Raw genomic sequence first — 25,870 nt, 5'->3', positions numbered from 1 at the left:
TCTTTGCTCATGGATACTCTTTTGGCAGAAACTAACCGTAAGATCCTTTATGTCCTGTGTATGCAGGAGGGGAAAGTAATATAGTTCTTGGCCAAGAAGCTCTTTCTAGCTTTACTCTGTACTGTAAAGTGGGCATAAATGTTTGTAAGACAGCTAACTCTGCAACAAATACTCTTTTTAACTGAACACTCTAATGGTCTTATATACCTTTATCAGGACTACATTTTAGCATTAAAATAGCTTTCCATTGTTTACCCAAAATAGAACAATTATTTTTGCTCTTAACCTTGTAGAAAAGCAACAATATGCTGAGTTGAGACACAAGCTATGTAGCAGCAGGCCACGTGTTAGTTCCCAGCAATTTCTTTATTCATTAACAGTAATCACAGTACACAGAGGGAACTCCTACATCAAAAATATCCACAGAAAAATCTTCCACAATTGATTATTCAGCCATAATGTATTATGAATCTTAAAGGTTTAAGTCTGGTATCAGCAGATTATCTGATTTATAATCAGGTAATGGGCAGGTCAGAGTTGTAATCTGAGGTCACTGAGAACAAACCCATGAATCCAGGCAATGTTCTCTTTTTTGCCGCAAAGGTTTAAGCAAAGCCACAGCACCAAACAGAAGATTGAAACTCTGACACATCTATGATAACTAGAAAAGTATGAATGAGGAACTGTAATGTTCTTCTAAGTTCTCAATCACTGATATTATGCATCTTCTTTATGAAAAAATAATTGGTTAGAACCCATGAAATTTATCAAACATATATAATAAAATGCCTTCACATTATATTGCAAGGTATTAAGGACAAAATGGGTTTTGTAGGACAAGAGCCAGATTTAAGTCACTTCTCTATCCTACGCAGTCTAGCTTAGTATCTTGATTAATTTTTCTAAAAGTTATGGTAAAAGACTATAAGGATATGTAATGAAAAAAAGAGAAAACAGAGTGAGTAGATTTTGTTTTTCAAGATCAGTTATACTTTCATAGACCTTTTCTTGTTATTGCTCTACTTATCTGGAACTTAAAATTAATTAATATAGTTGGTAACTTTCCTTCCTTCTAATCCTATGCAAGCACGTATCTTTAACTCTCAAATTCCAGGTCTGTCATGAGTCTTCAACACTGTTGCTTTTTTGACCAATCTCAGGACTCCCTCTGTATTCCTGCTTTAAACCCATGCACATGTTTCTTAGCTCTGTTCCATTTTAAACCTATTTGTGATATGTCTATAGGGATGTAAAGTATTATCCCAATGACCTTCAATACTAAGTACTACTCAGCATCATTTAATTTCTTCTCCCATGTTTGGGTGACAATGTAAACTTTTAAAGTATGCTATTCGTTAAGATACAGATTCTCAACATGCACCAGTGATGACAACCTCCATATCGGATGCTTTCAGTTATTTTCACCGGTACCCTTTATTTGTTTTTCCAGACAGGGTTTCTCTGTAGCTTTGGAACCTGTCCTGGAACTAGCTCTTGTAGACCATGCTGGTCTCGAACTCACAGAGATCCGCATCCCTCTGTCTCCCAAGTGCTGCGCCACCTCTGCCCGGCTTTTCACTGTTCCCCTTATTTTCTTACCCAGGACTTTGCAGACAATAGATTGCAATATATTAGTCAGTCCTGAGACAGCTTCTGTGAAACAGCAGCCTAAGAGAGTTATTAAAACAGATAATTCTCCCTTCCAAGATAAGCACTGTGCTATGAGTTATTTTTGAGACATTTAAAAAGAAGTTAAAGTAACCTTGCAGGAAAAGTCTCTTTCAAATGGAGATGCTATTATTTGACTCATTCTGAGTGTGATTACATGAAACAATAACTAATATCTTTTTATGAAAAATGGATTTAAGTCCATATTCACCCTTTGAGAAAAATTTGAAGTAATCAGATAATGTTTAAAAGTATTGTGCTAAGAAGGGTTTTTTAAAATGACTGTTATAGCAACATTTTATGCTAACAATGTATACCTTAATAAAATGATGAAGTGTTTAAAGGCATTGCAAGTGTTTCCTAAAATAAATGCCCAAAGTAAAGTTATTATACTACTTCATGATGGAACTACCTGCTTCCTTCGAGTCACTGAGACAATTCTGCAATGATGTCAGCAATGTAGACATATAATTAATAATTGTCACTGGCACTTAGCTGGCTTCCCATAGATGCTCAGGGAAGCTATAACATACACTTTGTAAAATGCAGGAAACTGTCATTTATATTTTACTAGCAGCTGCACATGAAAATTCATGGCCAAACCATAAGTATTTCCAAAAGTATACTATGTACACATCAGGTCATTATGCAGCTTCACCATATCTGGTTCATATAACAAGAGTAGACAGACTAAATTAAGAGATAAATACTTATTCCTTATAGTTTTGGATGTTCATTGATCTTATGTTGTAAAAAAGTATAGGCAAGTTTTGTTGAGGATTTCTTCTGACATACAGAAAGATACAATTTGCAAGTCAGAGAGGAGGAAAAATGTAAGAGAAGAGGGTGGGGGGAAAGCAAAGGTTTGTTTTTGTTTTTGTTTTATGAGAACACTAATCCTAAAAGGACTCTACCCCATAACATGTCTTAAATCCAAAAGTCTTGTAAAGTTCTCATATCTACCTTTTTGGAGGTGAGAACTTTGACATATGGATGCAAAAGGGTCATAAATATTCATTGTCTGTTAAAGTTTTAGTTAAAACAAACAAAGAAAAAAACAAAATAAAAGCCTTTATGGGTTCTATTTCTTCGTGGTCCACACTAACAGACTTGTTCATGCATATATATTATATGTGTATGATGAGGTGCACAATGATAAAATGAATCTTGTTCCATAGTCTCACAAACGTAATGGTGCATGGTAAGAGATAACTGACTGCAGGGTGCCTAAGCGAGAATGGAAGAAGCAGACACAGACATACAAATGTTGCACAAAATTGAAGACTTACAGAAACACTTGAGCATTAAATTTAGATTGTCCTGTGTGTGGGAAAGACAACCCATGGTTCTAGAAAGAAAGGGCTTCCTCATGGAGATAGACAGCATGGAACTAAAGTAATACAGAAAAGGAATTAAGTGATGGATTTTGTAATAATAATCCATAAAACTATAAATTATTGTCTTTGAACACCAAATGATTCTCATTCATCACAACTATGGTGAAGGAAAATCTTTGGTGAGATTTAGGCCACAGACAAAAATTTGATAATTTTTAGTCATCTGCTCCATAGCAACAAATCCTTGCTTTATTTCATCTTTGACTTTGCGTTCTGTGCTCATCTTAAGACTCACTTCAGTTTTAAAACAACTTTGGCTTAACAGGAAAATACAGGAATTTCTAGTGCATTTTTCTACACATACATAACCTTCTGTAGTATTAATTCTCCCTATTAACCATTTTAATCTGTTAACATGCCCCAAATATATTAGCACCCCCAATGTTCATAGGGAATGTAAAGGTTCATTCAAGGCATTGCATAATATGTGACATCTGATAAATGTTTAATAAATTCTATCTATGTTTATGCCATGTGCAGTATGTTCCCTGTTCTACCTTCTGCTCTCTTTACCTGTCCCTCTCTGTATCATACATTTGAAACCACTGATCTTTGTACTGTATACTTAGCTTTACCTCTCCCGGAAAATCACAGAGTTGACATTGTATATTGCATGGCCCTTTCATAAACTCTTTTTCTTAGAATTATGTGGAACTGCTTAAGACATGTAGCTTTATGGTTTATTAGCTCAATGTTTATTGTTTATAGTGTTTAGATATAAAAGAGTTCATTCATTAACTTATTTTTTTTCCCACTTGCACTGGAAACAATTTTATTGACAGTTTAGGACAGTTACACACAGACAACAACAAAGAAAAGACAATGAAGGGTAGACAATGCACCACGGGGCTAATATTCTTCACCCTCATCATCTCCTTCAGCACTATCGGCCCCAACCTCTTCATAATCCTTCTCCAGGGCAGCCATGTCTTCACGGCCTCAGAGAACTCCCTCTCCTCCATGCCCTCACCCACATACCAGTGCACAAAGGCACGCTTGGCATACATCTGATCAAACTTGTGATCTAGGCGAGCCCAGGCCTCAGCGATGGCTGTGGTGTTGCTCAGCATGTACACAGCTCTCTGGACCTTGGCCAGGTCTCCACCAGGTACCACAGTGGGAGGCTGGTAATTAATGCCAACCTTGAAGCCAGTGGGGTACCAGTCCACAAACTGGATGGTACGCTTGGTCTTGATAGTGGCAATGGCAGCATTGACATCTTTGGGAACCACGTCACCACGGTAGAGCAGGCAGCAAGCCATGTATTTTCCTTGGCGAGGGTCACATTTCACCATCTGGTTGGCTGGCTCAAAGCAGGCATTGGTGATCTCTGCTACTGTAAGCTGCTCATGGTAGGCTTTCTCAGCAGAGATGACAGGGGCATATGTGGCCAGAGGGAAGTGGATGTGAGGGTAGGGCACCAGGTTGGTTTGGAATTCTGTCAGGTCAACATTCAGGGCTCTATCAAATCTGAAGGAAGCAGTGATGGAGGACACATCTGGCTAATGAGGCGGTTTAGGTTGGTGTAGGTGGGGCGCTCACTGTCGAGGTTTCTACGACAGATGTCATAGATGGCCTCGTTGTCCACCATGAAGGCACAATCAGAGTGCTCCAGGGTGGTGTGGGTAGTGAGGATGGAGTTGTAGGGCTCAACCACAGCGGTGGAAACCTGGGGGGCTGGGTAGATGGAGAACTCCAGCTTGGACTTCTTTCCGTAATCAACAGAGAGCCTCTCCATCAGCAGAGAGGTGAACCCAGAGCCAGTTCCGCCAAAACTGTGGAAGACCAAGAAGCCCTGAAGACCTGTGCACTGGTCGGCCAGTTTGCGAATTCTGTCCAAGACGAGGTCGATGATCTCCTTGCCAATGGTGTAGTGGCCACGGGCATAGTTATTGGCAGAATCTTCCTTGCCTGTGATGAGCTGCTCAGGGTGGAAGAGCTGGCGGTAGGTACCAGTGCGAACTTCATCAATAACCGTGGGTTCCAGGTCTACGAACACTGCCTGGGGCACGTGCTTGCCAGCACCCGTCTCACTGAAGAAGGTGTTGAAGGAGTCTTCTCCTCCCCCAATGGTCTTGTCACATGGCATCCGGCCGTCAGGCTGGATGCCATGTTCCAGGCAGTAGAGTTCCCAGCAGGCAATGCCGATCTGGACACCAGCCTGGCTGGCGTGGATGGAGATGCACTCACGCATATTTAGTCCTTGAAGTGGTCCGCAAAAACTGAGTCGGAGAGGGTGACTAGGACCTCCCACTAGCAGACTACCAAGGAGTCCGGGGGAGCAGCAGTCCATTCATTAACTTATTGAAGGTCATTCTGTTTACTGACTTCCTTTAAGTCTTAAGTGTGACTATTTACCAGAATTTTCATGTTGAAAAAGTACACTTAAAAGAAATCCCACACTAGCTCAGAGTTGAGTATAATAGAGGGATTTTTATTTAGGGGTAGACTCACAGTTCGCAATCCTCCACTGGAATGGGGAGCATCAACTAAATCCTGCAGTTGGAAAAGAGGCTGGACACTTGCTTTACATTGGCATATATAGTATAAGAGGCCCAAGTGGGCAGGTAACTTAATGGCTACTGGTGGTAGGAATTTCTACAGCACCTCCCTCTTTTGTTTAAATAAGAAAGTTCTAAGTCTAAAACAAAGTGTTGGGTGCTGATTTGTTGGGAGGAGGCTGCTTGTTGTTTTTCGGCTGCTCAGTCCCAAAATAATCACACAGAAACTGTATTAATTAAATCATTGCTTGGCCAATTAGCTCTAGCTTCTTATTGACTAACTCTTACTTATTAATTTAACCCATTTTTATTAATCTGTGTATCACCACAAGGTCATGGCCTACTAGCAAAGTTTTGTCTGGCTCCAGCAGGCCTACATGGCTTCTCTCTGACTCTGCCTTCTTTTTTCCGGCATTCCACTTAGATTTTCCCACCTAGCTCTGTTCCCCTATAGCTCAGCTATAGGCCCAAAGCAGTTTCTTTATTCATTAATGGTAATCACAGAATACAGAGGGGAATCCCAAATCATGTGTGTAAGATAACCCAATGGGCTAGAAGGCTAGAAACTCTTACATACAATAGGACAGGTACTGTGTTTGAGCATTGGAAGATAGTCATTAAACACAGAAACTTTATATGCAGTTTTGCATAATGAATCAAAAGAATCTAGTGAGATTCTTGGAAAACAATTTCATTGGCATTTTGCCTATTTTTACACGTTCTAGATTAAATGGTTTATGATCTAAAGGATAAGCTGAAGGAATGGAATTCTTTTAAAAGGCCTTGGCAGAAATTTTCAATTCCAAACCTTTGGATTACTATGAGATAATGTATCTAAAATGTAGAGATCATGGATAGAAAAGGCATTATAGCGATTTAATATTTCAATAGTGGAGACAAGGGAAGTAGAAGGGAGAAATTGTGATAAGGGATTTTCTAATATCAAATAATACTTACTCTGTTATTCAAAGGATGGGTTCAAAGTGCCAGTTTGATTCTGATATACCATGTACCTAGCATTGATTGTCAAGATGCATATATGCAGAGACAAAATTCTTTTCCCATGCATCAAGGCTGAGCAAGCCATCCCACCATAGGAAAAGGACTCAAAAAAGCTAGCTCATGTACCTGGGATAAATCCTGGACCCACTGCCAGGGGCCTCACAAACAGACCAAGACATACAATTGTGACCCACGTGCAGAGGGCCTAACTTGGTCCCATGCAGGCTTCCCAAGTATCAGTCAAGAGTCAGTGAACTCTCCCTAGCTCTGGTCATCTGTCTCTGTGGTTTTCCTCATCGTTATCTTGACCCCTCTTGCTCATAAAATCCCTCCTCTCTTTTTTAAACTAGACTCCAGAAGCTTGGGCAGTGATTATAATTCAAGTTGTTTTCATGATCAAGAAGATTTGAAAGACCAGTGATGAGCTGATTTGTTCATGCTGCTAGTCTTGGAATGACCAAACAGTATTATTTATAATAAAGAAATAAATAAGTAATATTTGGATAAAATTTATCCATGTCCTTTAAAATTCAAAGCTATGAGTTCCATTTTCTTCTATAATCTGATTCCTCTTGACCATCATCTAGTGACAGGCATGTAGTACAATGTAATCAAGGAAAATAAAGTTATTGCTTTAGTGTGTTTTAAACACTATCAATAATAAAAGCAAGTGTGTGTCCAAATTCACACTGAAATATGTAACAAGTTCTACTGTAGAGACTATTTCTTAGTTTCTTTGTTCAGTCTGACTTGTTGTTCACCATGCTTGTCTATCAGCATTTAAATGCATTCCCTTTGAAACTGTGAAGTAACTTTCAAAGGTCTATCAGAGAAAAGGACACAGACGTGACAGAGAGTGAAAGTAAAAATGATATGTTTGTTTGGGTGTTGAAAGAAGTGAGGCCCAAATGCTGAGCTTCACAGAGGAATAAACAGGGGCTCAGCTCCTAGAGGAGCTTCCCAATTGACAGAGGAGTTAATGCATGGAAGTAAACACAATTCAGAGGGGAGAGCCTGCATCTCCGATGTGAGGGATGGCAGTCTAAAAGAGCAACATTCATTTTGGAGCAACCCTAGGGGCTATTTTCTCAAAGAGGTGGCCTTTGTAGGCAGATGTATATTCTTCATTCATTACCAACTCTGTGTGTATATATCTTGACAGAATACTAGCACTCCCATGTATTACTCCTATGTATTTTTATTTGGTATGATCTGGATAAGAATGTGATACTTATCCATTAACATCTAGTCACATTCCCACAGGTTTCTTATTCTGGATTCCTTGCTTTCCACTTTAGGAGAGGATGTAAAACAGAGAATGTGAGCAATGTTCCATAGCTGTTTACAGATCATTTCCATCTATTAAGGACAACTTTTAAAGCCTATCCCTAACTTCAACTGTTGTTAGCTAAAGTTACCCACTTTTTCCTTTCTCTCATCTTTCTCACTATCCAACCTCCTTCTTACTTGTTGTCTTTTTTCTCTCACTCCATTCCTCTGCTCCAAACAGCTGTGCTTTCTTACAATATGGCTGCCTTGAGATTAGGCTGATGTGCCAGTCTTAGAATGCAATGAGGTAGATATTGATGACTGATGATTTCTGAAACATAAATGATTCCCATAGTCCCTTTGACCACAGGGTATCATTTTTACATTCGCAGAGATTGCAAGTGACTTGCAGGCTACTTCCCAATGAAATAATTCCAAGAATGTAGGATGACCTGAAATGCATCATGGGTTTTCCTTTACTCAGCAACTGTTTATTGAGTGTCTACTGGGTTGCAGTTACTTTACTATTTTATTTAGCTAATATGGCAAAGAAAACTAAGTCTATCATGATATGACGGGATTTTCTGGTGTTTGGAATGGGGGCAATAGAAAGAAGACATTTTCAAATATCAAGCCATTTACGCTTAGAGTTAGTTAGGGCCTTAGTTAATTAGTTATGACAACTAGTAGTCCTGTTCAGTGGTCTGCAAACTAAGGTGGTAAGTGTCAGGTTCAAGCAAAGCCAATTCAGGGCTCTTTCCAACTCTCCTCCTCTTCTATCTTTGTGTTTCATAGTGACACTGCATCTAGTAACAAGATAGAGGAAGGTCATCTGACCTACATCAAACAATGATTAAAGGAGGAAAATGTCACTGCTGTGATAGCCCACTGAGAGGGAAAGCTTGTTTATTTATTCAGAATGGGGTAGCATTGCTTAATTTGACAAATACAGCTAATTAGAGTCATGCAAAAATCATCGCTTTGAGTAGAGGGTTACAAACTGAGTTCTGAGACAGGATGCTGAGGAAAAGTGTCAGGAAATGCTACTCTGCCATGTACTGGAACTTTCAATGCCGATGCCTTTGTCATCAGGCTTGCTAATTTCACTAGTAGTTTTCTTTGCATGATATACAAAGGTATTCTTTTAAATACACTAATAAAAATAAACAGACAATGGTTTGAAAGGCCGACTATGGAGGCTGCACATAAAGAAAATGAATGTAGCAATTGCTATAAGCACTTGAATAATAGAAATATCTCAGAATAATGTTTGGCTATCATTTTCATAGCTAGAATGAGATTGACAAAATAGCAGACTGAAAACAAAAGGTCCAGTATTTTGAGACATTTACCAGGTATCATTTTCCTAGGTACTTTCCTAGCATTGATTGTCAAGAGGCATATATGCAGAGTCCAAGGAAACTTGGCTTCCTTGCATGCTTTTTGTGACAAGAAACTTAACGTCTACAAGAAGCAATTTAATCATGTGTCAAAAAGGAATAATGGTGCCCTTGACTGTATTGTTGTGAGGTACATAAATTATATGTGTACATGATTTTTCAGAATGCCTGTCATAAAAAGGATACTCAAATAGAGTAAGAGTTCTACTTTATAATAACCAATACTGTAGACAGGATATCCATGAGACCCCTTATATCAGCTATTGTGTGGCAAGTGTTACCAAGGTTAGAAGAAATTCGTGACATCATAGTCACGTTTCTTTTGTTTCTGGGTCCATGATCTATGAGTAAAAGGAGGGAGTATACCTCATTTTAGGACAAGCTGAAAGTGAAGGGAAAACATAAAGATGTTGTCTTTAATAAATTAATTAGTAATGCCCTCTGCTTCTATCCACTTCCCTCCCTTGCAAAGGTTTCTCCATTTTCAAACAGAATATTCCCTGACCTTCTTTAAAAGCCTGGATCTTGCCTCTTCCTTGTTTACCACTCTGAGTTTGAAGACACTCAAAACAGAAATGTCAAGGCATAAAAGAACTGGTAACTTCAGAGACAGGGCAAAAACTGAGTAGAGAAAAAAGATCAATATTTCATAATAAGCTTCAGCTATAGTAAGGCTCAAAATTCTCCAGTGTTTCATCCCACCTCTCTTGTCAGGCACCCAAGACACTGGTGTTTCACTCAGCCAGTTAGGCTTTGGATCCATGAAATCACCTGAGTCATCTTTTATGTCCAATCTCCTTACTTGATTAGAACATAGTGAGCATCAGTGATTTACTCCTAAAAATTATGATAACTCTGTGCCCTGCTGTTTCTATTTACAGTACATGCCAAATAGATCTGTGTCAATGAAAGCATTACTCATTGCCTTTTGCATTTCCGTGACCACAGGTATTCCTGAAAAAGAGACATAAGATATGCTATCCTCATGAAAGGCTTCATCAAGAATTTTGCCAACCACAGAAAATCAAAAGTTTCCACTCTCCTATTTAAACATCTATGATTAAAAAGCTGGAAATAAAATCAGCTATCTTACAGCATGGCTTTTGAGTTTATCTAATTGCTCAGATAATCAATCACTCATTTCTGGGGTATGTCAGTTGGGCAATAGTTTATCCAGCACATGGAAAGCATATCATAAATTATAGATATCATTTCAATTTGACATGAAAATTATGTTCTAATGCCTTGTTCATGTTTTTTGCTTTGAATGTGTCTGCCCATTTTCCCACATTTTTATTTCTCTATGAATTAAAATATGCATAAGAACACTAGCAGTCCATGTCAAATGTGCTATGAATAGTTCTTGGATGTGCTTGCTCTTCATTTAAACTTAGATATCATCTATGCTCAGTAGGATCAAAAAGAACATTGCATAGGAAACTAAGAGAATTCGCAGCATTTTTTGCTATGATTCTCTGTTTCTGTTGCCTGCGGCTTATTTTACTTGGAAATGAGAACTGTGCACCCATAAGATCAGCAGCATAGGGCATGTAGAATGAACAGGATATTGAACCATCCCCGCCTTATCCCAGAGACTTGCTGTATCATTCTGCATGTGAATAGGATATCAGGCAAATACTTGTGCCAGGAATATCTGGGAAGCTTTGCGCTATAGAATACACATCCATTAGCCAGGAACTTCCAAGGCAATTCAGTAGAGAGAGAAAGTACTATGTGCTGAGGGACAATTCACACTAAAAGGCTTCACACAGACAGGAATGTGGAACTAAGATTATGTGTGTCTTGATGTAAAAGCCATGGTCGAAGCAATATGTGAATCTAGGCTTGATTGTGTGTCTGACATTTTCCATGTCATTAAATAAAAAAGAAAAAAAAACCAGAAAGCTTGAGGAGCAGAATTTTCTCTCTGCTTTTTAAATATGCATAGCACAGCTGATATTTCTGGCTTAAACTTCTCCAAACATTTGCTCTTTCTGAGAACTATAGTATTCCCTATACAATAATAAAAATCTAAAGATATCCAAATAATTTCAATAACACAACATCCTTCATAATCCTTCTTATAAGCATTTGTCTTTATTAATCACAGATTATATATATATTTTATATATGTATATATTCTATATATGTTCCATATGTATATACGATGCATACCCATATATATTCTATATATGGACATTTGTTTTCTTGTAAGTCCATTGTTTCTTCACATCCAAAACTCATGATGCTTAAGAGGTCATCTTTAGGAATGAACCAACTGCCATATCTGAGGGTTGCCCAACCCAGACATTCCAAAGAAAGATCAAACAAGGTGATGCACTCGGTATTTTTGTGTAACTTTTCATATTGCAGGTGCGCATCTTTGACACCATTTGTTTAGTTGTAGTTTTTTTCACAGATTTATGTTTGGATGGTTGATTTCACTCTTTAAAATGAGCTTTTGATTTAATACTGAAGTGTTGACCAATTTTTCTCCTGGCAAGAAATTTTAGCACACTTTTTAAAGAATGTAGTTGCATTACATACAACTTTCAGACATGACTGGCAAAGCTACAATCACACTCTTAGCATTAAATAATTTGGTGTGTGCAAATTAAGGTGTGAAATTATAGTTGTACAATATATACTATATTAATCATTTAACAATATATCGTATTTTGTGGTTCTCAGAATTCCAACCTTATATTTCCATAGAAACAGTGAATGTTAAATCAGTGGTTTACTTTACAGACCATTACCTTCAGTCTTAGTCCTTGTCTCCATGTGTCTTTTGTTGGGAAGTATATACAACCATTCCACTATTCTGTTTGATTATTACCTATGTAGATAGATAGATGATAAATAGATAGATTGATGATTGATAGTTACATATTTTAAATGATTTTGATATATGTTCTTTTATAATTCATTATACCTATTAAGAGAATTTTTCAGGCATTAGTTTCCCTGGAAATGACAGTTAAATTTTATAGTGCCATTATTTCTGTGGTAATTATTTATGTAATAAAAGCAATTAAAGTTCAGGACAGAATAATAAATAACCCTATTGGATTATATGATCAATAATGAGTGGAGATACTAGGAAAGGCTTCCAAATAATGGAGAATCAAAGCAGACACTCAAGGGGAGGGACAATCATAAATAAGGAGACATCACAAGATTTGTGCACAGAAAGGAGACAAGACACTAAAGGCAAAGCTAAAATGCTCTGAAGGGGCATGGAGGACATAGAGCAAAGCAAGAAGATGGTGTTTGAATATTAGATACAAGTGAAAATGATACATATATATAAGGATGAGACAGATGTCTTGAGACTTTGGAAGCCACCACAGAGATTGAGATGCTTGTTTCTTTAAGATGAATCAAAAATTCAATAGTTTGAAACACTATAGACTTGCAGTTCCCCAAAGGATGATGTCTAGATGCTTGTTCATACGGGAGGATTAAATAAAAATATAAATAATTCAAAATACAAAAAATAAAAGTCTGCATCTACTTCTATTGAATAGAATATTACTTTCTATTGAATAGAACATTCAAATATTTCTCAATGAATGACCAACATGGCTTGTATTGACATATTCCCTCACAAGACACTTTCATGTGCATTTTCTTATCTATCCTCACTGAAAACAAGAGGAAGTATTATGATGAACAGCCTGATGTTGGAAAGGTCTATTCTTGAACTCCATCTGTAACAACACAATTATCTTCTCACCTAGGCAATTTCTAGTTATGTATTTAAAATATTGGTAGATGAGGGAATGTCCAACATAGGGGAACGAGAGAGAGTCATCAGATTTGTTGTATAATGGAGGTAAATGAAATAAAGAAGACAGAGATGCTCTTAACTACATAGGCAACCCTGCTATGTGTACCGCAAGGCAAATGTTGGCATTTTAACAGCATTTGGGACCCAGTATGTATTCCTTAAAATAGGGAGAAGAGGCAGAATGAAGGTGTAGCTTGAGAAATATAAAATCCATAAGATTATTCACTATTGAATATGAGTCCTATTACAGTGACATGAGACAATACTGTGGAGACACGACAGGGACAGCATGGACAATTAACTACTACCTGCCTTTTGGGAAGTTCTGAAGATTTCATTAGAGACTTTAAAATGTCCAACTTTGGTAAAACCACCATAGAGCATCCATCAGACATTAGACTGCCATGGCTATCAGGACCCAAGAGGAGAACTTCTGCTCCAGAAATCTGACCTGCAAATTATCCACAAGCATCATATCCCTACACTAGTCAAGAGAGATGAATTGCATTCTATTGCAGGTTAAAATAATGGCTTTGGAAAATAGCACAGTGATGAGATACAGGGGTGTATGGGTTTATGTGTTCTGTGAACTTGAGTATGCTTCTGTGTTGTTTTTCTTTGGTGCATTAATTTTTTTCACATGCACACAAGTACTATTCCCAAACATTTGGTACAATCTTGGGTACTTGAGTGTTTGTTTTTGATTATATTATGTATCATTACAACTTTCTCAGGGCCAACTGTTTATCAATGCTTTTGTTTCTTCTATTTCAAACAAGCAGGGAGATACAAGAAAAATAAGTAATGTTGCTGACTGAAAATGTCTTTTCCATACCGATTTCATCAAAGTGCTAGCTGGAAAATCTAAGTTGTTTTATTTCTGGGGTGGGTAAAAAGAACACAAGAAATAAAATTATATTTGTGTATTTCCCAGATGCACAGATTCTAAACTATGAGAGGCAGCTTATTTGAGAAACCCTTCCTTCTCACTTATGCCATGATTAAAGTACAATTACATTAATTCAACATTGTATTATGTGGTTATTTTTTTGAAATGGGAACTTAAAATTTTACAAATGACAGTATTTGAGAAACGTCTAATAGAATAATTCAGACAGCAAGAAAGTACATAATTATTGAAAATTTTACATGGTAGATCAGATATTCATAGAATATGCATACCAAAGTGAAGGCTTATGACATTTCTCTCTCTCTCTCTCTCTCTCTCTCTCTCTCTCTCTCTCTCTCTCTCTCTCTCTCTCTCATAAACACACACACACACAGAGAGAGCTATGTGCGCACACACTATAATATATATATATACCCTTCACTGGGAGTCACCTGTCTCTGTATCATGCGTGATATCTGTATATTTCACTTGAATTCTTTACATTTACATGTAGTCATCTACATGACTAGAATCATTGTAAAACTTTGCAGTAGAAACTAAAGAGTTCCTTGGGGCCAAAGCTTGAAAAAAGCTGCAAAACTCAAAGTGTATTATAGAGAATTGCTTTATCCTAACAATAATTTTTATTTTCTTACATTATAAGTTTTATTTCAAACTTAAAGTTGCTCTCATCACTTAAAGACACTATAGTATATAGAAAAAGAAATTCCACTTCAGAAAAAAATGTCACGTAATTTGAGATACGGCATTTTAAAGCCTGTGTAGTCATCTATATCTACACTCTTAATGCTTTTCTCTTTTGTAGTTTCCACGATCCCACTCATGGGCCATCAATCAACATGGCTCAGAGGATAAAGATCCTCGTTGCCAAATGTGATAAAATGAGTTTGATCCCCAGGACCCATATTGAAACAGAAAGAACATACTCCTGGGCTGGACGGTGGTGGCACACGCCTTTAATCTCAGCACTCGGGAGTCAGAGGCAGGCAGATCTCTGTGAGTTCGAGGCCAGTCTGGTCTACAAGAGCTAGCTCCAGGACAGGCTCCAAAGCTACAGAGAAACACTGTCTCAAAAAACAAAACAAACAAAAAAGAATGTAAGAACATAGTCCTGCATATTGTCATTGGGCTTCCACATTGACACTATGGCATGTGTGTCCCCTCCAAAAAATAAAAATAAAGTTTTTTAAAGATTCCATTTGTTAGTTTTTATAATTTGAAGTTTGCGATGAACTTGGATTGAATTGTAATGCCTATCAAATATTTTTTTTAAAAATGTCTTGTTTTTTCCATATGAGTCTTGCTTAAAGCAGTAGGACTAAGGATTCTGTCCTATTATAGAGTACTCTCATTTTTGTTCTGAGAAAACTTAAATTCAGTTGTTGAAAAATTCACTCTTTTAAAACATGACCATTTTCTCCTCACTGAAGGCATGGGCGTCTGAAAATGAACATCCATCCAAACACGAATCCTCAAGATCTGAAGCCCACAATGTTGCCTTTTAATTATCTCCAATCCTTTTTTTACCAGTCAATTACAGACTTTTTCTCCTAACATAATTGGGGGAAATGATCACTATCAGAGAAGTGTAAAGCTTGGACCTCATTGTGGAGACATCAAATGTTTCAGAGAGTGGCTGTATTCTTCCTTCCAGTTCAGGATGTATGGTGATCCTGGTGTCTGCTTTCACAGCTTTCCCCGTGCTTCTCTAATGATTATTTCCTATGCTCAGCTGTCTACTAAATGAGTAGTCCCTGTATATTTAAAATTCTGCTACCTTGAGTATAGAAAAATAAACAAGTCTGGAAATACCCACTCGCAATTATCCAGGAGCCCATAGTTTGCTAACAAAAGGGATTCCAGAAAATATTAAGAGCCATAGATAATTATGTTTTACATGGTACTACTTCTGTCCCCAGTAGTTACAAGATCCTGAAATTCCCTGACTTGTTTGCATTCCTAGTAGGATACAAATATTTTGAGGATATGTATGTGGTCTACTAGAAGATGCTGGTGATTTCTAGAACACTATGGAAGGTAATGCTTGGTCCTAATAGTAAACTTTGGGGGTCTTCAGGACCAGGTTTACTGGGAATTCAATGTCCCATGCTTTTCTTCCTTGAAACAGGTTTTTTTGTTTTGTTTTGTTTTGTTTTTTGTTTTTTTTTTTTGTTTTTGTTTTTGTTTTTTTCGAGACAGGGTTTCTCTGTGGTTTTGGAGCCTGTCCTGGAACTAGCTCTTGTAGACCAGGCTGGTCTCGAACTCACAGAGATCCGCCTGCCTCTGCCTCCTGAGTGCTGGGATTAAAGGTGTGTGCCACCACCGCCCAGCTTTTGAAGCAGTTTTTCCAGACATATGTCATGCTTCTCCCATTTAAAACATCATTGTCAATATAGTTAACAGTTGATAAAACGATGCTTAAGACAACTTTCAAACTTGGAAATGATTACCTAGAGCAGTGGTTCTCAACCTTCCTGAAAGTACAACCCTTTAATACAGTTTCTCATGTTGTGGTGACCCCCAACCATCAAATCATTTCAGTGCTGCTTCGTAACTATAATTTTGCTACTATTATGAACTGTGATATAGATATCTGATATGTAGGTACTTGATATATGACCTCAAAAGAGTTGCAACCCACAGGTTGAGAATCACTGACCTAGAGACTCCACTCTGAGTGGTACAGCCTTTCAGAGTTGGACCCTCAAGCCCAAGGGCTAACACATTGATGTTCTGTGATGCTGATCTTGAGGTGAATAGTGTCTTTGACTGTCAATTCTGTCAGTTATTAGAGGGAGTAAGTAATCACAGAGTCAGCACCTCAGACTCCTCCTTATTGTATTGGAAGGTTAAAAGAACAGTTTTTGCCAAGTGTTATAACCATAAAATGATTGACAGCATATATGAATTGACTGGATTTTGAAAGTAGTGTTAAGAGTTATCACTGTTTTCTGAGTCTCTACTTCCTTTTGAGACACTCCTCCACCTAAGCAATGAGACTCAGACTTTAATTTTATCCTTTCAATGTTGTTACTAGCTGCTGACAAAGTTCTTCGACACAAGATAAAGTAGTGGAGTGGGCATTGTTTATCTGTCTGCCCTGGAAGTTCTAGGAAGGAAGGCAAAGGAAGATGGTGGCAAAATGATGGCCCCATTGGCAATGTTTCCAGTGTGAGTCATAAACCACCGAGCATGTGACATCCCATGCCTCAAAGCTAATAAAGATAAATCAAAAGAGACTGGAATCTTTGGGGTAAATGCAATGACGTTTGGAAAGTAATATTTTATTAAGAAAGTTGAGAAAAGGGTTCTTTTATTTGTTTTCAGGGCTAATTTATAAAGCTAATTGTGTGATGGAGGCCCAGTGGAAGGTACTAATGAGGAGGACCAAGCTAACAGCTAACTATAATTCTGTCCATTTGAGGCCTTTAATTTGCACTAATTTGCTATAAAATATCTTAGCTGAAGGTTTGTTAGACCTTTGTCTTTTGCTACAAGCTTCCTAACTTCCTCAGTGGGCACAAAGGGTGATTTTATTGATTTACTGTTTGGAAAGATTTGTCTCTAGTGAAGCCCATGTTACAGTGGAGCTAGAAACTTCCAATGCAAGTACTTTGTTTTAAAAAATGTGCATGGGATGACTCATGCAGCAGTTTTGAAAACTTATTTTACTTTCAAGGTCAAGAGTAAGGACCCTTTTATGCTTAATCTGTTTTCCTCAGTGACTACAGAATGTCATTTATGCTTACTTTTGCCTTCACAAGATGATGTCTTTTGGGTAAGACGTCAGCCTTTGTATGGCCTTGTTAGGAGGAGAACATTATCTTTAAGCGTAATATTTTTCTAAGAAGCATTTCTGGACCCCATGTCTCTGACTAATCTGATTGTAAATGTTATGACCGAGAGGTCAACAGAGACTGACGTAGCCACCACAGAACCTGCATGTGTTTGTGCTAGGTTCCCTGCATATATGTTGTGACTGTTCAGTTTGCGGCTTCTTGGGAATACTGGCAGTAAAAATGAGGGTATCTCTGACTATTTGCCTGCTCTTGAGAACCTCCTACTGGGTTGCTCCATCCAGCCTTGATATGAGGGCTTGTGTCTCATCTTAAAGATGTTATGTTGAAAGTCAGGCAGTGGAGGCACATGCCTTTAATCCCAGCACTCAGGAGGCAGAAGCAGGCAGATCTCTGTAAGTTCGAGGCCAGCCTGGTCTACAAGAGCTAGTTCCAGGACAGGCTGTAAAACTACAACAAAACTCTGTCTGGAAAACCAAGAAAAGAAAAAACAAGAACAAAAGATGTTATGTTGATATCCCTGGGACACCTTCTTTTCTGAAGGGAAACAGAGGAGCAGCAGATCTAGGGACAGTAGTAGGAATAGGGAGGACTTGGAGGAGTAGAGGGAGAGGAAACTGCAGTCGGGATGTATTATATGAAAGAAGAATAAATAAAAAGAAAAAATATAAATAAGAATTGAAACTGAATCACAAGGCTCAAGAGGCAGGCATATGCTTGCTGTTGTTTTCATTTGAGAATGAAACTACAGTATATATTATAATTTTAATTCAATTATTTGTCTATAATTTGCATAGAAATGTTATAATATTTATAGGGTGCAGTATGATAATTAACAACATATATAAAATGTGGAATAACAAATGAATTATTTAGCATTTTTAGCTTCTATAAAGAAATGCATTTCTCTGTATTTGGAGTCTTCAAATTTCTTTTTTCTTGTTCTTCATAAACATGAAATGCAAAAACATTTCACCATGCTGTGTGACTGTATTTTCAGTATCACTGTATGTATCTATTATCTATTCTCTGTCCACTCCCCTCCTAGAAGGGGTACATGCTTCTACCATCTAACCATTCCATGATATTGAGCAGGTTGGCTACATCTGTCACATACAGACTAAAAAGACACTTGTACGATTAAATACACAGTATATGTATACAAAGATAAAGGCTATGTATGAGACTGTGAATAGATAGAATAAATAGAACAGTATGCTCTCATTAGACTCTCAAGCAAGAATCTGCTGTGGGAATCCCCACTCAAGTGAATGACTAAGAGCAGTCTCCCAGCAGAAGGGAGGAAACAGTGAGGTGATGGTGGAAGTAGAAATGGCCAAGATTGGAATAAACCCGAGTAACAAAGTTTGTCAGTGTTCCTGGCCCAGTCCAATCCTGCAGAAAGCAATTAATTCCCTTCATACTTTTGGGGGGAACATGACTTTAAGCCAGAGAGACAGGACACCTTTCTCACCAAATTAATCAATCCAGCCATAAGATACAGTAGGCAATAAACTGTCTAGAACCTCTGTTCTTCTGTCTTTTGAACTGAGAAGCTCCTAAAGTCCAAGGGCCATTAGACGGAGATGAGTCTATCACAGAAGTTGGGAAGACCTTTGATGAAGCAAAAGCTCCAATGGATAATGAGTACCAGGTACTGACAGCAGGGGCCCAAGGAGATCTAGACAGAGTAATCCTGGTGTGCCCTATCATATTACACTGAAAACTACCACTATTTTTTGTTCCTTTTTCCATTCTTTTCCCCAAATTTTCACCTGTGGGTTGGCATCCCAATTTATGATGCCTTTGGGTCCCAGTTTGCAAACTTTCTACTGTTCCAGAAACTATACCTCCCCACCAACGAGGGTGTGCGAGGCCTGAAGGAATGGGGTCATAATGTTAAGTTTGTTGTAAACTTCATTGTCTCAAAGGGGTGGTCCAACCACACTCGTTACTGTTTGTTAGTGCCGCTGCCACACACTATAACTGTGTGATCAATGGCTGTCTATTTATTTAAATGATTAGTGATGTGCTTGAGTGTTTCCAATAAGTGGTAGAAGAAGGATAGGTAGGAGAACTATCCTTTCTGTCAAAATCAAGAGTGACATCAGCTCTCTGGTGTATTCAAGATGAAAACAAGAATGGACTAGCAATTTAGATAAGAAACAAAGCTTGCTTCTCTCACATAAAACCCTGAACCCCAGGAACCTTCAGGAATTGCTGGTCCAGGCTCAGGGCCATTAGAAACAAATGGAACTAAGAGCTGAGGAGAAAATTGCTTTGGGTCCTTTCTGGGTTGTCGTATTGATCTTGTAGGACTATACGAAGTGCTGAGTTAGTGGAGCTTTCATTGCATGCTGCCCTCGTGCTCTACAGACGGACAATGAGAAAGGGCTATCTAGGGAACTGAGCCCTACAGGTCTAAACCAGCTGCCTAGCCTTGTACGGTTGTGCAAACAAAATCCCCATCTGAAAGCATCACATTACCTACCGTCAATAGCTGTCACTCAGGCAAAAGGAAATATTTCCCCAAGCTGTGTTTACCAGACTGAGTTTGGGGAAGTGACATTTACTTTTAATTCATTCAGTAACTCTGTTCCCTGGCATGTAATCTCCACAAACACTTTGGATTCCAGATGGAGTTTATACTACGTCTTGAAAATTAATGGGTCCTGCTATTGGTTCATGAAAGGAAACCCATCAGTCCCATGGGGGATTTCTCAGGGTGTCCCCAGCAACCCAGAACTCAAGTCTGGGAAGCACAGGAAAGCCTTATCAGGGAAAAGACCAGGGCACTCTTGAATTTCAGTCAATAAAATTTGTGGCTGGCGCTAAAGGCCATTCTAGTCCTACACAACCAGTGTTTGAAAATGGAAACAGAATTAAAGCAGTAGGTGGAGCTGAAGCATTCTCGGTATAACTCGTGTAAATAAAGAATCAAATAGCATCCCTTCAGACAGCTAATATCTTCAGGCTGGTTTGTTTCTAGCATTGATCTGTAAACAAGTGCAAATGATGCTTCTGATGCAGCCTCAGGATGACATGGATTTCCCTTGACTTCTATAGTGTGCCAGCAATCCTGTTAGGGTAGTGGGCCAGGACGGATCCAACTGGGAACTCCTGGAAACTGTTTCTCCCTTCTCTTCGGCCAGCTGGTTGGGCTTTACATTTAAAGTAGCACACACATGCATGCGCACACACATACAAGGAGATTGGAGAGGGAGGAGGAAGAACCCCTTTAGCAAATCTTTAAAATAGTAATTATGAAAGACATTACATTTGGTTATCTTATAAGGACGTGTTTATAACATTTGGCATACAAACAGGGTTTATTTTTTAAAATAATCCTACTGGATTTTGCCAGAGATACCATATGCATTTCCTTCAGCATTTGTACAATAAATACATACCAGTATCTTCCATTGTGAGTGATTTCCATGCAAGCAGACCACCTGCTTATTGTTTTAGTTTGTTATCAGAAGCACTTTTCAAAAACTGCTTTGTAAGTCTGTATTGGTCCATTGTTGAAGCCTGATGGTGTTCGTTTCTAAATCTCTTTTAAAGAAGAACCCAGTATAGAATTGTGTAATGGTGACTTCAATGATATATTCATGCTGTAAATTTGCATTAGGAACTCACCAAACCTTACATAGCTCAGGGCTAACATCCCTAGGCTTCTCTGTTAATACTCCATCTGCCTTTTCATTGCTTCCTCTGATTCCATTCCTCTTTAAGAGAATTAGTTAAAAAGTCTGTAAAAAAACAAAAAGTCGCTTAAAGAAATAGCACAAGTCTTGTGCTCTGAAGGCCAAGAGGCAATGAAAAACAATGAACATCTACTAACGGGTCCCTTTCGATCATAGATAAATATATCTTGGCTTACCTTTTTAAAAATAAATCCTTATTAATGATGCTCAAAATCTCAACTGGGTGGTAATTCATCATGAAGGGAAACATATTGGGGCATTTCTGCTCTCTTCTTGAGTATGATTCATAATTTAATGCATCTAATAGGAGCAAATTTTATGTCTCTTGAGTGGAGATCAGAGAGTTCCTGAGGAGATAGGAAAATAGCTTTCTTATTTGCAATGTTGATATCTGCTTACAGCACATTTAAAGGTCTTAAGTGAATAAAACAAAGTGTTTCTTGATAACTTGGGTTTATTTGATTCATTGTTGCTAACTGTTGAGTATTTTTCCTTAAAGGAAACTTCCCAACTGTCCTGTGTACAAATGGGTAATAATGGACCTTTCCAAACTGAAGAGAGAGAAGGTCAGAGTTCAGTATCACAGCATCTGGTTCCCTCCCCTCTCCTTGTCCCCGCAAAAGGCTGTGTATCAGTGCATTTTCTGTTGTTATTTTAAAATCCCAGAGGGTAGCAGTTAGTATTTTATGAAGAGAATTCTATTTAGCTACAATTTCACAAACTGAAAATCCAAAGTTGGAGAGTAGGAAAGAAAATACAAAGAGAGAGAGAGTCCTCTCTCTTCTGATGACATCTAAGCTGCACAGTTGCATTCAGATGACACCATGGTCAGAGCACATGTATAAGAGATCACATGCTTAACCTAGAAATAATCAAATGAGAAGGGGCATTTCTTTTTTATCTTAAATAACACCCTAACATTGCGGCAACTATCTAAGTCCCAAGAGAACAGCATGAATCTCTTCTAAAGTCAGAACTCCAGTGAGCTTCTTGGATTCTGCTAGGTACCCACTCTTACACACATCACCTTCCCCTATCCCGTATGATATCCACTGATATAATTTGAGCAATAGATAACACAGAGGCAGGTGGTTCTTGGCAGACTGTGTGTGTGTGCATGTGCGTGTGTGTGAATGAGAGAGAGAGAGAGAGACAGAGAGAGAGAGAGAGAGAGAGAGAGAGAGAGAGAGAGAGAGGTTTGAGAGAGTCTTTGTACTTAATTTGATATAGTCCTAGATCTTTTCCCAAAGAAGGGTTTTGCTCACAAGAAAGACGGATCTTTCTCTACCAATTAACCCAGTCAAGAAGATCCCTCACAGACATTCCCAGTGGACAAATTATAGGTGCTTCTGAATCTATCAAGTTGACAGCTAACACAGTGTTATGCCTTTGGTCTTAAAAATCAGAAGTGTGTCTCAACACATAAACTGGTTTTAGAAACATTTTCATCTCTGTCTGCTCCTGACAGCACAAAGACCATATTCAAGTGTATACCTAACCATGTTTAATGTCAACTATATTATTTTGATCTATGCCTTATATCTCACAGAAAAAAAAGTACAGATGACTTGTGTAGGGCGGGGGGAAAGTACTAATTTGAGAATGTCCTAGATGTAAATACTCAAATCAATCAATGTTTTAAAGGATAATCATTTCCAGGTACGTATCCTTAAGTAGTGAAGGCAGAGAAAGACATTTCTCACAAGAATAGTAGCAAGAGGAGAAGAGAAGTGAGCTATTCTTGGAACTGATCTGGGATTTGCAGAGAATTCCCATATTGTTGGCCTTGATGATGGTGGGAAAGACTTGTGTATTCACTAACTCAAATGAGAGATTCGTGAGTAATTCTTCTTAGAAGGAAGATCAGTAACTCAATTTCAGACGTGATATTGGCAAAATGTCTATGAGATTATGAACTCTGATTCTGGTACACAAAAAGTTCAGGATGGAAGTATGAATTGTGGAGCATTAGCATACATACATATATTACGCCTTGTGGTTGGATTGTAGCAACTGGATTAAAAATGTATAAGCCCAAAGACAAAACTAAGAGTTGCATATAAAACTCAGAATAGTAGCTGTTTGCTAGCTGAAAGTATTTTTCAAAAGAGAAGCTCAACTTCTGGATTTCAAAGCAAAGAGCAGTGAAAGTAGTTTCCAGTATAAATGGTTTGGTATTGAATGGAAGGTTAAGTTCTCAAAAGAGTGCTTTGAAAATAAGTTCAGAATGTCAGTCAAATCCTTCTCTGAGGACAGGTATAGGCATTAAACTTGAGCATCTGAAAAACACCATATTAATAGACTTTCCCTATCATTGGTTGGATAAGTCCAATTGATTCCCTCAAAATTTAGTTGATGGTTTCCTCAAAGTTGAGACTAACAACCTACTGCTAAAGATGCCATACACACTTAGGACAAGGAACTAGAGCGAATTAAACACGATGTGAATCAAAGCCTTCTTTCTACAGTCTAGAATATGCTCTCTGAGCTGCCAAGGGAGGGAAACAATTGAACAGTCCTACCCAGCTTCAATGCCTATAAAGTACTGCAATGACCAAAATGACAATATGTCTGCAAATGCGCAGTACATGACACTCACATAGTGGTAGTAGCCAGTGGCTTTCTAGTTTGAATTAAGACCCATTCAACCAGAAAGAAATAACTTCCCAGGATCCTAGCAAAGGACTACAGAAAACAAATAACTGCCACAGAAGGAGAATAAGCCTCTCCTAGCCATAAGGCCCCTTATTATCCAATGTAGAATAATCGTATACACACAAACAAAATAGACTCAACAGGTTTTATTTAAATATTTATGAATACATGTATACACATATTATGTGTATTTACATGATTTAAATGATGCTATCAGCTTAACTGGGTAGCATGGGAGGGGTTGGTGGAGGGCACCTGGGAGTGGCTGGAGAGAGCAAGGGAGAGGGAAAAGTGATGTAATTCTATTTCAATTTTTGTTTTTTCAAGACAGGGTTTCTCTGTAGCTTTGGATCCTGTCCTGAAACTAGCTTTTGTAGATCAGGCTGACCTATAACTCACAGAGATCCACCTACCTCTGCCTCCTAAGTCCAAGGATAAAAGAAAAAAAAAACAAGCCTTTTACATTCAACCCCACTAAGGGAAGTTGTCTTTGTGTCTGGAGACCTGTGCAAAAAGCTGCAACTTATCTATTATCTCTTAGAGTCGCGGCGTAAATGAACGGCAGACAGAAATTATAATAAAATATTCAGCTTTAGCTACGGAGAAACCCTGTCTCGAAAATCCAAAAAAAAAAAAAAAAAAAGAAAGAAAGAAAGAAAAAAGAAAAGAAATATTCAGCTTTAATTAGGAAAAGACTCACAGAACCGAAGTTCCAGTGGAGAAGAGGAAAGCAGAAGGGGTGGCTGGGAGCACGCCCGCAATCTTTAATAAGTAAAAAATATCCTCGGGGGACCCCGACCCCTGCTAGCAAGGTGATTGGCTGGGTCTCCCCTACATCTTAGCATCCCACTGATGCCAGCACAAAGCATTTCCTACCTAATTACCCAAGACACCCTACCAGTTTTATGGTTCTGAATATCATAGATAGATAGATAGATAGATAGATAGATAGATAGATAGATAGATAGATAGATAGATGATAGATAGATAGATAGATAGATGATAGATAGATAGATAGATAGATAGATAGATAGATAGATAGATAGATAGATAAAATGTGGGTTTCTGAGAACCAAGCTTGAGGCATCTTCAGGCATCGGACAAAGAGAAGTTTGCTGGATGTTGTTTAGTCATCAGCCTCCTACAGTTTCTTTTTTTTTTTTTTTTTTTTTTTTTTTTTTTTGGTTTTTCGAGACAGGGTTTCTCTGTGGTTTTGGAGCCTGTCCTGGCACTAGCTCTTGTAGACCAGGCTGGTCTCGAACTCACAGAGATCCGCCTGCCTCTGCCTCCCGAGTGCTGGGATTAAAGGCGTGCGCCACCACCGCCCGGCTCCTCCTACAGTTTCTGAAGGCTGAGCATCACCCTGAACCCATGAGTACTTTCTGTGTCCACTGCCCCAGCCTCTGCTGCTGCAATCCCATCTTCTTCCCTACAGTCTCTCACTCTCTTGCCTCCATCTCTCTGGTTAAGGATTCATGATTTCCTTGGGTTCGCTTGGGTGCTTCAGAATCATCTCAAACATATCTTGGTTTGCTAGAGCCAACATAATGAAATGCCACAGACTGGGAGAATTAACAGACACAAGATAATTTCACATAGATTCATAAACCTTCAAGTTTGAAGTCCATTGCCTGACTATTAGGCTGAGTAAGGTACCAGAAGTCTGGTACCTTAATTATACCTACATATGCTGTCCTTCACGTAGTGTTCTTACAGGGTTTCTACTGTGCATGCATATCTCCGCTGTCACTTTCTCTTTATATAAGAAGCC

The 25,870-nt window shown here is 38.4% G+C and overlaps 1 protein-coding gene and 1 pseudogene across 1 annotated transcript in view; one reads left to right on the top strand and one right to left on the bottom strand.

The window, feature by feature from the left end:
• Positions 1-25,870, top strand: part of Kcnip4 (potassium voltage-gated channel interacting protein 4) — a 444,990-nt gene that overhangs the window by 191,491 nt on the left and 227,629 nt on the right. The gene's annotated exons all lie outside the window — the stretch shown is intronic.
• Positions 3,899-5,259, bottom strand: LOC130875824 (tubulin alpha-1C chain-like; annotated as a pseudogene).

This window comes from Chionomys nivalis, chromosome 6 (assembly GCF_950005125.1).
Source record: "Chionomys nivalis chromosome 6, mChiNiv1.1, whole genome shotgun sequence".
Lineage (NCBI taxonomy): Eukaryota > Metazoa > Chordata > Mammalia > Rodentia > Cricetidae > Chionomys > Chionomys nivalis.
Note: the sequence above shows the minus strand (reverse complement) of the source record. Positions and strands in the feature narration are given on the sequence as shown.